Here is a 10,173-nt window from a genome sequence, read left to right on the forward strand (position 1 = left end):
CACCTTGAAAAATCGGAAAGAGCTTTCTTCTATTTGAGTAAAGTGTATTTAAATCATTCGCTCATTAAAGGAGCTTCTTTGTATTTTCTGTGCTATTAATTGTAATACTCTTTTTGAGTTATTATTTTGTTTTGGAAGGGTTCCAAAATGTGGGAAGGTTGATCCGAACCTTGAATCGGATTGTATTGGGTTGGCTTGTACCCAAAAAATAAGTGGACTAGCTTGGGATAGCTAGAGTCGGAGGTTCCGACGAGTGTATTCAAGTTGAATACAAGTTAGTGGATTAAAATTCCCAAGTAGGAGCTTGGAGAGTGGATGTAGGTGCAAGGTTGGCATCGAACCACTATAAATCCTCTTGTTTGTGTCGTGCTTAATTGCTCTACTTTTAGAACTTCTTTATTCTCTTGCATTCTTACATTTAACCATTAGCCTTGAATCAACTATACTCTCCTTATTTATCTTGCTATTATTAACAATCTTCATAAGGGTAAGTTAAGTTTAAAATTTTTAGAAACCCAATTCACCCCCCCTCTTGGGTTGCATAGCTGGGCAACAAGTGGTATCAGAGCCCGGTGCTCTAGCCCTACTTTGATCTAACCAATCAAAGAGCTAAAGATCTATGGCAACTCAAGTTGGCACTTCTCTAGCCGAGGGGCAGTCCACTAACCGACCTTCACTTTTCAATGGGTCCAACTATACCTATTGGAAAGCTCGGATGAAAATCTTCATTCAAGCACTCGACTATGATATGTAGAGTATCATAGTAAACGGCCCTCACACACCCACTAAAATTATTGATGGTGTGGAATCAGCCAAATCCGAAAAAGATTGGGATGAGGTTGATAAGAAAATGGCCCAACTAAATGCTAAAGCCATGAATGTTTTGTATTATGTACTAGATGCTAATGAATTCAATCGTATCTCAACATGCATGTCTGCTAAAAAAATATGGGATAGATTAGAAGTAACTCATGAAAGAACTAATCAAGTGAAAGAATCCAAAATTAACATGCTCGTGCATAAATATGAACTTTTTAAAATGGAGCATGATGAATCTATAACTGAAATATTTACTCATTTTACTGATATTATAAATGGTTTAAAAAATCTTGGTAAGTTTTATTCTAACAGTGAGCTCGTAAGAAAGATTCTCAGGTCCTTACCAAAAACTTGGGAAGCCAAAGTGACCGCTATCCAAGAAGCCAAAGATCTGAACATCCTACCTTTAGAAGAGCTTCTTGGATCACTGATGACACATGAGCTGAGCATGAAACAACATCAAAAGGAAGAAGTCAAAAAGAAGAGAATAATCATCCTCAAATCCATAGCTCAACTTGATGAAGAAACTGATGATACCGAAAATGAAGAACAGGATGAAGAGATGGCTCTCATTACCAGAAGGTTCAAGAAGTTTTTGAGAAAAAGAAAACAAGGAATGAGGAAGAGGCCACTCACAAAAGGGGAACATAGCAAAGAAAAGGATAAAGACCAACCCCTTATCTGCTATGAATGCAAGAAATCGGGATACTTCAAGTCTGAATGTCCACAACTGAAGAAGGGTCCCAAGAAGTACAAGAAGAAGGCCATGATGGCCACTTGGAGTGGAAGTGATGACTCAAGCTCCGAAGAAGAAGACTCAAATGAACAAGCCAACTTGTGCCTTATGGCACATGAAAATGAGGTAAATTCTGAAACTCCTAGTGACTTTACCTTTGAAGAACTTCATGAAGCTTTTTATGATTTAATTGATGAACTAAAGAAACTAGGAATAAAGAATAAAATCAAAAATCAAAAAATCAATCTTTACTGAAACAAAATGAGAGCATTTCAATTGAAAAATCTATCCTGTTTCAAGAAAATCAAAATTTAAAGAATGAAATTATCAAGGTAAAATCAATAGTTGAAAAATTCATCTTGAGTTCTAATAAACTTAATATGATTCTTAAAAATCAAAAGGCCGTGTATAATAAGGCTGGACTTGGCTATAACCCCTTGAAGAAATAAAAGTATCTAAAAGATATCTATGTAAACTCTTCAAGTAACAAGTTTTCTAATATTACTTGCTTCAAATATGGTAGAGTAGGACACAAGTCATACACTTGTTTCTCTAACAAATCTGTAAACTCAAATGTAAAGAAAATATGGGTTCCAAAAGGAACCATTATGACTTACCAAAAAGGACCCAAGAAAGCTTGGGTACCTAAAGCAAACAACTTGACTTTTGCCTGCAGGTGTGTCTAGCATCCCAAGGAGCAAACAGGAAATGGTATCTTGATAGCGGATGCTCGAGATACATGACTGGTGATGAATCTCAATTCATCACACTTGATGCTAAGAATGGAGGGATGGTCACCTTTGGAGACAATGGTAAAGGAAAGATCATCGGTATAGGTAACATTGGTATCACTCCCTCCAAGTACATTGAAAATATTTTGTTAGTAGATGGTTTAAAGCATAATTTACAAGCATTAGTCAATTTTGTGATAAAGGATATAAAGTTATTTTTGAATCTTCTATTTACATTGTAACTAGTCCTATTAATGAAGGTATTAAATTTGTTGAACATAGACATGGTAATATTTATATGATAGATTTGAATGATCTATCCAAGATAAACATGCAATGCCTAGTATCCTTGAATGCCAAGATTAATGAGACTAGTTGGCTTTGGCATCGTAGGCTCGCACATATTAGTATGCATTCACTTTTAAAACTCATTAAGAAGGAATTGGTTCTTGGTTTGCCAAAATTGAACTTTGAAAAGGATAGAATCTGTGATACATGCTAACTAGGTAAACAAATAAGAATTTCATTCAAATCTAAGAATATTGTTTCAACTTCTAGACCATTAGAGCTATTGTACATGGATTTATTTGGACGTACTAGAACTACTAGTCTAGGAGAAAAATGATATGATTTTGTAATTATTGATGATTTCTCTCATTTTACATGGGTTTTTTTTTTGGCACACAAGGATGAAACTTTTCAAGTTTTCTCTAAATTTTACCAAAAAGTCACAAATGAGAAAGGATTTTCAATTCAAAATATTCGAAGTGATCATGGAACCGAATTTGAAAATCAAGATTTTGAAAAGTTTTGTGATGAAAAAAAAATAGATCACAATTTTTCAGCACCTAGGACACCCTAACAAAATGAAGTAGTAGAAAGAAAAAATAGAATCCTAGAAGAAATGGCCCGTACCATGCTATATGAAAGCAACCTTCCAAGATACTTTTGGACAGAAGCTATTAACACAGCATGTTACATATTAAATCATGCTTTAATTAGATAAATTTTAAAGAAAACCCCCTATGAGCTTTGGAAAGAAAGAAAATCTAATATTGTATATTTTCATATTTTTGGTTGCCGATGTTTTGTGTTAAACAATGGTAAAGAAAGACTTGAAAAATTTGATGCTAAATCCGATGAAACAATTTTTCTTGGTTACTCCTCTAGTAAAGCATTTAGAGTTTTTAACAAAAGAACCTGAGTAGTAGAGGAGTCAATACATGTTGTCTTTGATGAAACTATCGATCTTCCTTCAAGGAAGAATGAAGGTGTTGATGATGCAGATCCTCTTATAGAAGGGATGAAGGAGATCACTCTGAAAGATTCAATAATTCAAGATGATGAGGAACATGAAGACAAACAGGATGAGGGAGGTGAAGAACAACAAGAACAATCTCAAGGTACAAATGATCTACCCAAAGAATGGAGGTATGTTCACAATCATCCCAAGGGACTAATTATTGGTGATCCTTCACATGGTGTAAGAACTCGTGCTTCACTTAAAGATGCATTCAATCATTTTGCTTTTGTCTCTCATCTTGAACCTAAAACCATTGAAGAAGCTGAAAAAGATTATAATTGGATTAATGCAATGCAAGAAGAACTTAATCAATTTGAAAGAAATAATGTATGGACTTTAGTATCAAGACCTAAAAATTATTCAATAATTGGCACAAAATGAGTTTTTAGGAATAAATTAGATGAACATGGAAATGTAATAAGAAATAAAGCAAGATTGGTTGCTAAAGGTTATAATCAAGAAGAAGGAATTGATTTTGATGAGACCTTTGCATCTGTTGCTAAATTAGAGGCAATTAGACTTCTACTTGCATATGCTTGCTTTATGAAATTTAAATTATTCCAAATGGATGTCAAAAGTGCCTTTTTAAATGGATATATTACTGAAGAAGTCTATGTAGAACAATCTCCAGGTTTTGAAAATCATGCTTTTCCTAATCATGTTTTTAAATTAAATAAAGCTCTATATGGTTTGAAACAAGCACCCAGGGCTTGGTATGAAAGGCTAAGTAAATTTTTACTTAATAATAATTTTTCAAGAGGTAATGTAGATACAACCTTTTTCATTAAAAGAAATCAAGATGATCTATTAGTTATACAAATATATGTTGATGACATTATTTTTGGGTCTACTAATGAAACTCTTTGTCAAGATTTTGCAAAGCTCATGCAGGGGGAGTTCGAGATGAGCATGATGGGAGAACTTACATTCTTCCTCGAACTCCAAATCAAACAAACAAAGGAAGGAATCTCCATCATCCAAAGCAAATACATAAGAAAATTACTCAAAAGATTTGGAATGGAGAACTCCAAAGTAATTGACACACCCATGAGCCCTTCATGTAAACTTGACAAGGATGAAGAAGGTAAAAGTGTAGACTTAAAATTTTATAGAGGTATGATTAGCTCTCTACTATATTTAACTGCTAGTAGACCTGATATTATGTTTAGTGTTTGTCTTTGTGCTCGATTTTAATCAAATCCAAAAGAATCACACTTGAATACAGTTAAAAGAATTCTTAGATATTTAAATGGTACACAAACTCTAGAATTATTGTACTCTAAGGACTCATTAATTGACTTAATAGGATATTCAGATGCTGATTTTGCTGGATGTAGATTAGATAAAAAAAGTACTAGTGAAACTTACCAATTTCTTGGAGTTAACCTAATCTTCTGGTTTAGCAAGAAATAAAATTCGGTAGCACTGTTTACGGCCGAGGTCGAATACATTACAGTCGGAAGTTGTTGTGCTCAAATCTTGTGGATTAAGCAACAACTCGAAGATTTTGGTATCAAACTTAATGAAATTCCCATAAGATGTGATAACACTAGTGCTATAAATCTTACTAAAAATCTAATTCAACATTCTAGGTCTAAACATATTAAAATAAGGCATCATTTCATAAGAGAACATGTTCAAAATAAAGACATAATTCTTGACTATGTTTGTACTGAAAAATAATTAGCCGACATCTTTACAAAGGCCCTAAGTGAAGATAGATTTTGTGAAATTAGGAGAGAACTAGGAATCCTTGATCCATCTGCTTAAATGTCTCTCTGATCCCAAGGGATCAATGTCAAAAACTCTTTGAACTTAATTCTCATCATTTTCTCTTGGGCTTAAAAGCTCAAAATTATCATTTTCATAATTAATCTTTGAGTAAATATCCTTCTCTTAAATTTTTAAATTTTTCAAAAATTATTTCATCATTTTTCTGAATTTCTCTGTGCCATGAGTCGACCCCTAGGGTCGACCCAAGAGCAAACTTATAATTTTTGACCAAATCCCATGGGCTCTCTCTTTTTGTTGAAAATCCCTCCTTGAGCCGACCCGACACACCATCTTCTTCCTTCCTCCAAGCCACAGGACCCCTTCTCTTCTTCTCCAAACCCAAGTTTTCCCTCAAGACTCTTCTCCCACCGCCTCTTACACCTTAAATCGACCCTTAGGAACCAAGTTCCTCCCCTTCTCCCTCTTCATTTGGAGCGGTTTGAGCGTGCCCTAGATTCTACCCGTCTCTTCCAAATCGGGGTATCACTCCTCCAAAAATTTCTATCCTTCCACTAGAAACCTTTCATCTCTCCCTCACATTTGCTCTCCCAAGCTCCGTGCTAGTCTCATCAGTGTAAATGGCTCCGAAGATGAAGCTTCCACAAAGGAGAAAATCGGTCCGTGGGTTGGAGGAAAATGTGCGCCAAAAGAGGTTAGCTATCGAGACCACTTCAGCTTCACACCCTGCTGCTGCTTCAACTCCAACTTCAACAAGGTCACAAATTAGCCCTAGTAAGATTCCTTTATCTGATAGGAAGGTAGAACCTGACAAAAACATAGATTTTAGATTTTTTGAAAAGGAGGGGTTCTCTATCGAATCAAAAATCAAGGATCAAGGTTAGAAATTCTACTGCTCACTTAAAGAAAATACCTATGTGGATCTGGTTAGGAAATTTTATCTGAACTTGAGCTATGGCAATGAAACAGTAAGATCCACTGTAAAGGATATAGAAATCAGTCTAGATCCTATGCTTTTGGAAGAAATTCTTCATTTACCCTGTGAGGGATACACAAATATGGAACTCTCAGTTAAGGAGGAGGGAATTAATGTGATTCTAGGAAGAACCTTCTCGGGAAACCTAAACAAATTAGAGGCCAAGATCCTTTCCATTGAGATGAGGATACTACATCAAATGGTAACTAAGTTATTCTTCCCTAGAAGTGGTAGACATGATCTTCTCTCTGGTCGAGATATCTGCATTATGTTTCATGTGATTACCCAAACCCCCTGAACCTCCCAGCATTAATGATTGAGGCTACGAGAGAAACCCTGAATAGATCCAAGGCACATCTGCCTTTCGGTATGGCTCTCACTTTAGTATTCAGGAGGTTTGGAGTTAGCTTTGAGAGAGAGGCAGTAGCTAGGCTTTCTCACTCTGGCACCATCAACCGCCATACTTTGCACTGCATGGAATTTACTAAGACTGATGGTGGTTGGACTAAAGGTGTGGAAGAGAGAGCTGAGGACAGAGCTGAGGAAGAAGGACCATCCTCACCCCTCCGTGATCACAGGGCAGCATCTCCAGTCATTCAGTTCGTTTCGGATCACGAGGCTGGTCCATCAGAGTCTGCGAGGAGGCATACTTCAGATCAGCAGCCGGATAGCAGAGCACATCCCCCAGAGATCAGATTGGCTGATAATCAGATAGAGATGATCTCTCAACGTGTAGCTTCCATACTATCTCGACAGCTGGGTACTTCAACTTTTGCACAGGGATCCACATCTCACGATGTATCTGATCAGACACTGATCCCTCACATCTCCTCTGTCTTCCAGATGATTACAGATCAGTCAGTTCGCATTCAGCAGCTTGAGGATTGTGTAGTGAGACTGACTGCTAGGGTATTCGACTTGCAGAGGTAAGTACTAGCTCTAGCCCATCCACAGCCACATGAGGACATCACTGAGGTCTCAGACCTATCTGCGGAGGCAGCCAGACTTAGAGGAGTCTTGGAGAGTGGATTTGACTTTCTGAGGAGAGAGATCAGGGGCTCTAGTGAGCATGCTTCCACCCAGTTCACTGCATTGCTACAGTCTGTTTCGAGAGTCTTAAACCTTCTGGACACCATCAGACTCTCTCTTGTAGCTTAGTCTTTTGCTTCTCAGCCTTCAGGATCTTCTCACCCATCCACTCGTGCTGGCACCTCCACCCGAGGTAGAGGCAGACGCGGTCGAGATCGAGCTCGGGGACATGATCCTTCATCTCCTCACCCCATTTTTGATTCATCTGACTCCGATCCATCCAGTCATGATATCTATTAGATCCAGTGTTGTCTGTCCTTTCTTTAGTTTTAGTCTAGAATCTATCTTTTGGGCTATGTAATGATGTTGACTGATTGACTTTTGTATTTTGAATTACCTCATATGTATTGGAACAACTATGTAATCAGTCACTTTTTGATTATAAATATATATACTCTTTGACTTTCAATGAATGACTTTCAAATTGAGTTGCTTTTAATTATGAGTATGCAAAATAACTCATATCCATGATGTAAAATACTATGAATTGCAATATGGTATCCAATTGGTATATCTTTTATGTTTGCTATATTAAGGGAGAGCAAAATAATAAGCAATAGAGAAATAAGCAATCAAGAGCTAAAGAAGTAAAATTGATCCCATCAAAAAGAAGGAATCAAGAAAATATATCCTTAAAAAAAAAAATTTAAGCAACATATCAGGGGAAGTAGAGAATCTTTATTGATGCTGTCAAAAAGGGAGAGTAAAGAATCAAAAGCAAATGAGCAAATGAGCAAATTGTTAGACAAATGAGCAATATAAGCAAATGAGTAAATTTTTAAATTGTTAAGCAAATGAGCAATAAGCAAATTGTTAGGCAAATGAGTAATATAAGCAAATGGGCACATGTGTCATATGCCAAAGAATCTAAATCAGCTCTTCTTTCCAAGCAAATGTATTTATAAGCAATTTTCAAATTGGTAGCAAATTTCACATTTATCTTCAAACTACTTATGATGCATTTCATTCCAATACTTGGCTATAATATTTAAATAATGCATCTTCATAAATTTGAAATTTATGTTCAATGCTTTATATATGCTTTTGCTCAAGTATTTTGTCATCATCAAAAAGGGAGAGATTGTTGCTCCTTGAATTGATTTTGATGATTACAAAGCATTTGAGGGGGTTACTAATGATTTTCGCTTGAAAAAGATTTATTGTATTTCAGGGACAAAATCATAATTTTATCAAATTTTGATTTGAAAGCATCAAGAGCAAGAACAGAAGATTTGTGATCCATTGGAGAAAATTTTATAATTTTTGGATGTGTATTTTGAAAGATATTCATATTTATAAAATTGAGTCGATCCCATGAGTCGACTCATGGCACAAAGGGCTGAATGGCACGCAGAATTTTTTGGCTGGCACAGTCTGTGAGTCGACCCCATGGGTAGACCCCCAAGCATGAGTCGACCTCTGCTGTTTTTAGGCCAAAATTACAGAACCACTATTTTCTGCTGTTTTCCACAAAGGTCGACCCCATGAGTCGACCCATGAGCATGAGTTGACCCCATGAGTCGACCCCTGTAACAGAAAAGTTTCACAACGGCTAGTTTTTAACCCATTTTAAGTGCATTTAATGCTCATTTAATGTGGTCTAACGGCTCTATTTTAGCCCAGATTACTCTCCACCATTCCTTAAAGTTATAAAAGGAACTAAAAGGTGGGAATCAACAAGAAGAAAGATTTTTGAAAAGAGGTTCTTCAAGCATTCAATTCAGCCCTAAGAAAAGAGCCTTCTTAAAGTTGAAGAAGCTTTTAATTCAAATTCACCAACTCCTCAAGAGCTCATTGAAGTCTCCAACCACCTTGAGAAAATCGAAAAGAGCTTTCTTCTATTTGAGTAAAGTATATTTAAATCCTCATTCGCTCATTAAAGGAGCTTCTTTTATATTTTTTGTGCTATTAATTATAATACTCTTTTTGAGTTATTGTTTTTATTTTGGAAGAGTTCCAAAATGTGGAAAGATTGATCCAAACCTTGAATCGAATTGTATTGGGTTGGCTTGTACCCGAAAAATAAGTGGACTAGCTTGGGATAGCTAGAGTCGGAGGTTCCGACGAGTGTATTCAAGTTGAACACAAGTTAGTGGATTGAAATTCTCAAGTAGGAGCTTGGAGAGTGGATGTAGGTGCAAGGTTGGCACCGAACCACTATAAATCCTCTTGTTTGTGTCGTGCTTAATTGCTCTCCTTTTAGAACTTCTTTATTCTCTTGCATTCTTGCATTTAACCATTAGCCTTGAATCAACTATACTCTCCTTATTTATCTTGCTATTGTTAAACAATCTTCATAAGGTGTAAGTTAAGTTTAAAATTTTTAGAAACCCAATTCACCCCCCCCCCCCCCCTTCTTGGGTTGCATAGCTGGACAACACTGATCAATGATTTAAGAGATTTATGAGAGATTAAATTTATGTTCTAATTAAATTTAGATTAGATCTGATTTAATTAAGGTTTGATTGTGTTAAAAACCCAAGTTAGACTTGGATTAGAATCCTAATTAGATTGGGATAGATAGGCTATTCAAATTTGGTTTGAATCCGATTTGAATCAGATTCGAATTGAGCCAAATTTGGACTTAACTGGATTAGATCCAAATAGTCCAACAACCCAGAGACTCTCTTCTCTCAAATTAGCCAACTAAAGAAGGGAGTGTGTGCTAAAAACTCCCATCCCATTAGATGTGTGCGCGTGAAGAGGAAAGGCGCTCTCCTTTCTATGTTAGGTTTCCTACTTGGATAAGGTTTGAAAGTTCAAAGTTGGTTTGAACTAGTGTCCTAAT

Source organism: Elaeis guineensis, chromosome 7 (genome assembly GCF_000442705.2).
Source record: "Elaeis guineensis isolate ETL-2024a chromosome 7, EG11, whole genome shotgun sequence".
NCBI classification, from domain to species: domain Eukaryota; kingdom Viridiplantae; phylum Streptophyta; class Magnoliopsida; order Arecales; family Arecaceae; genus Elaeis; species Elaeis guineensis.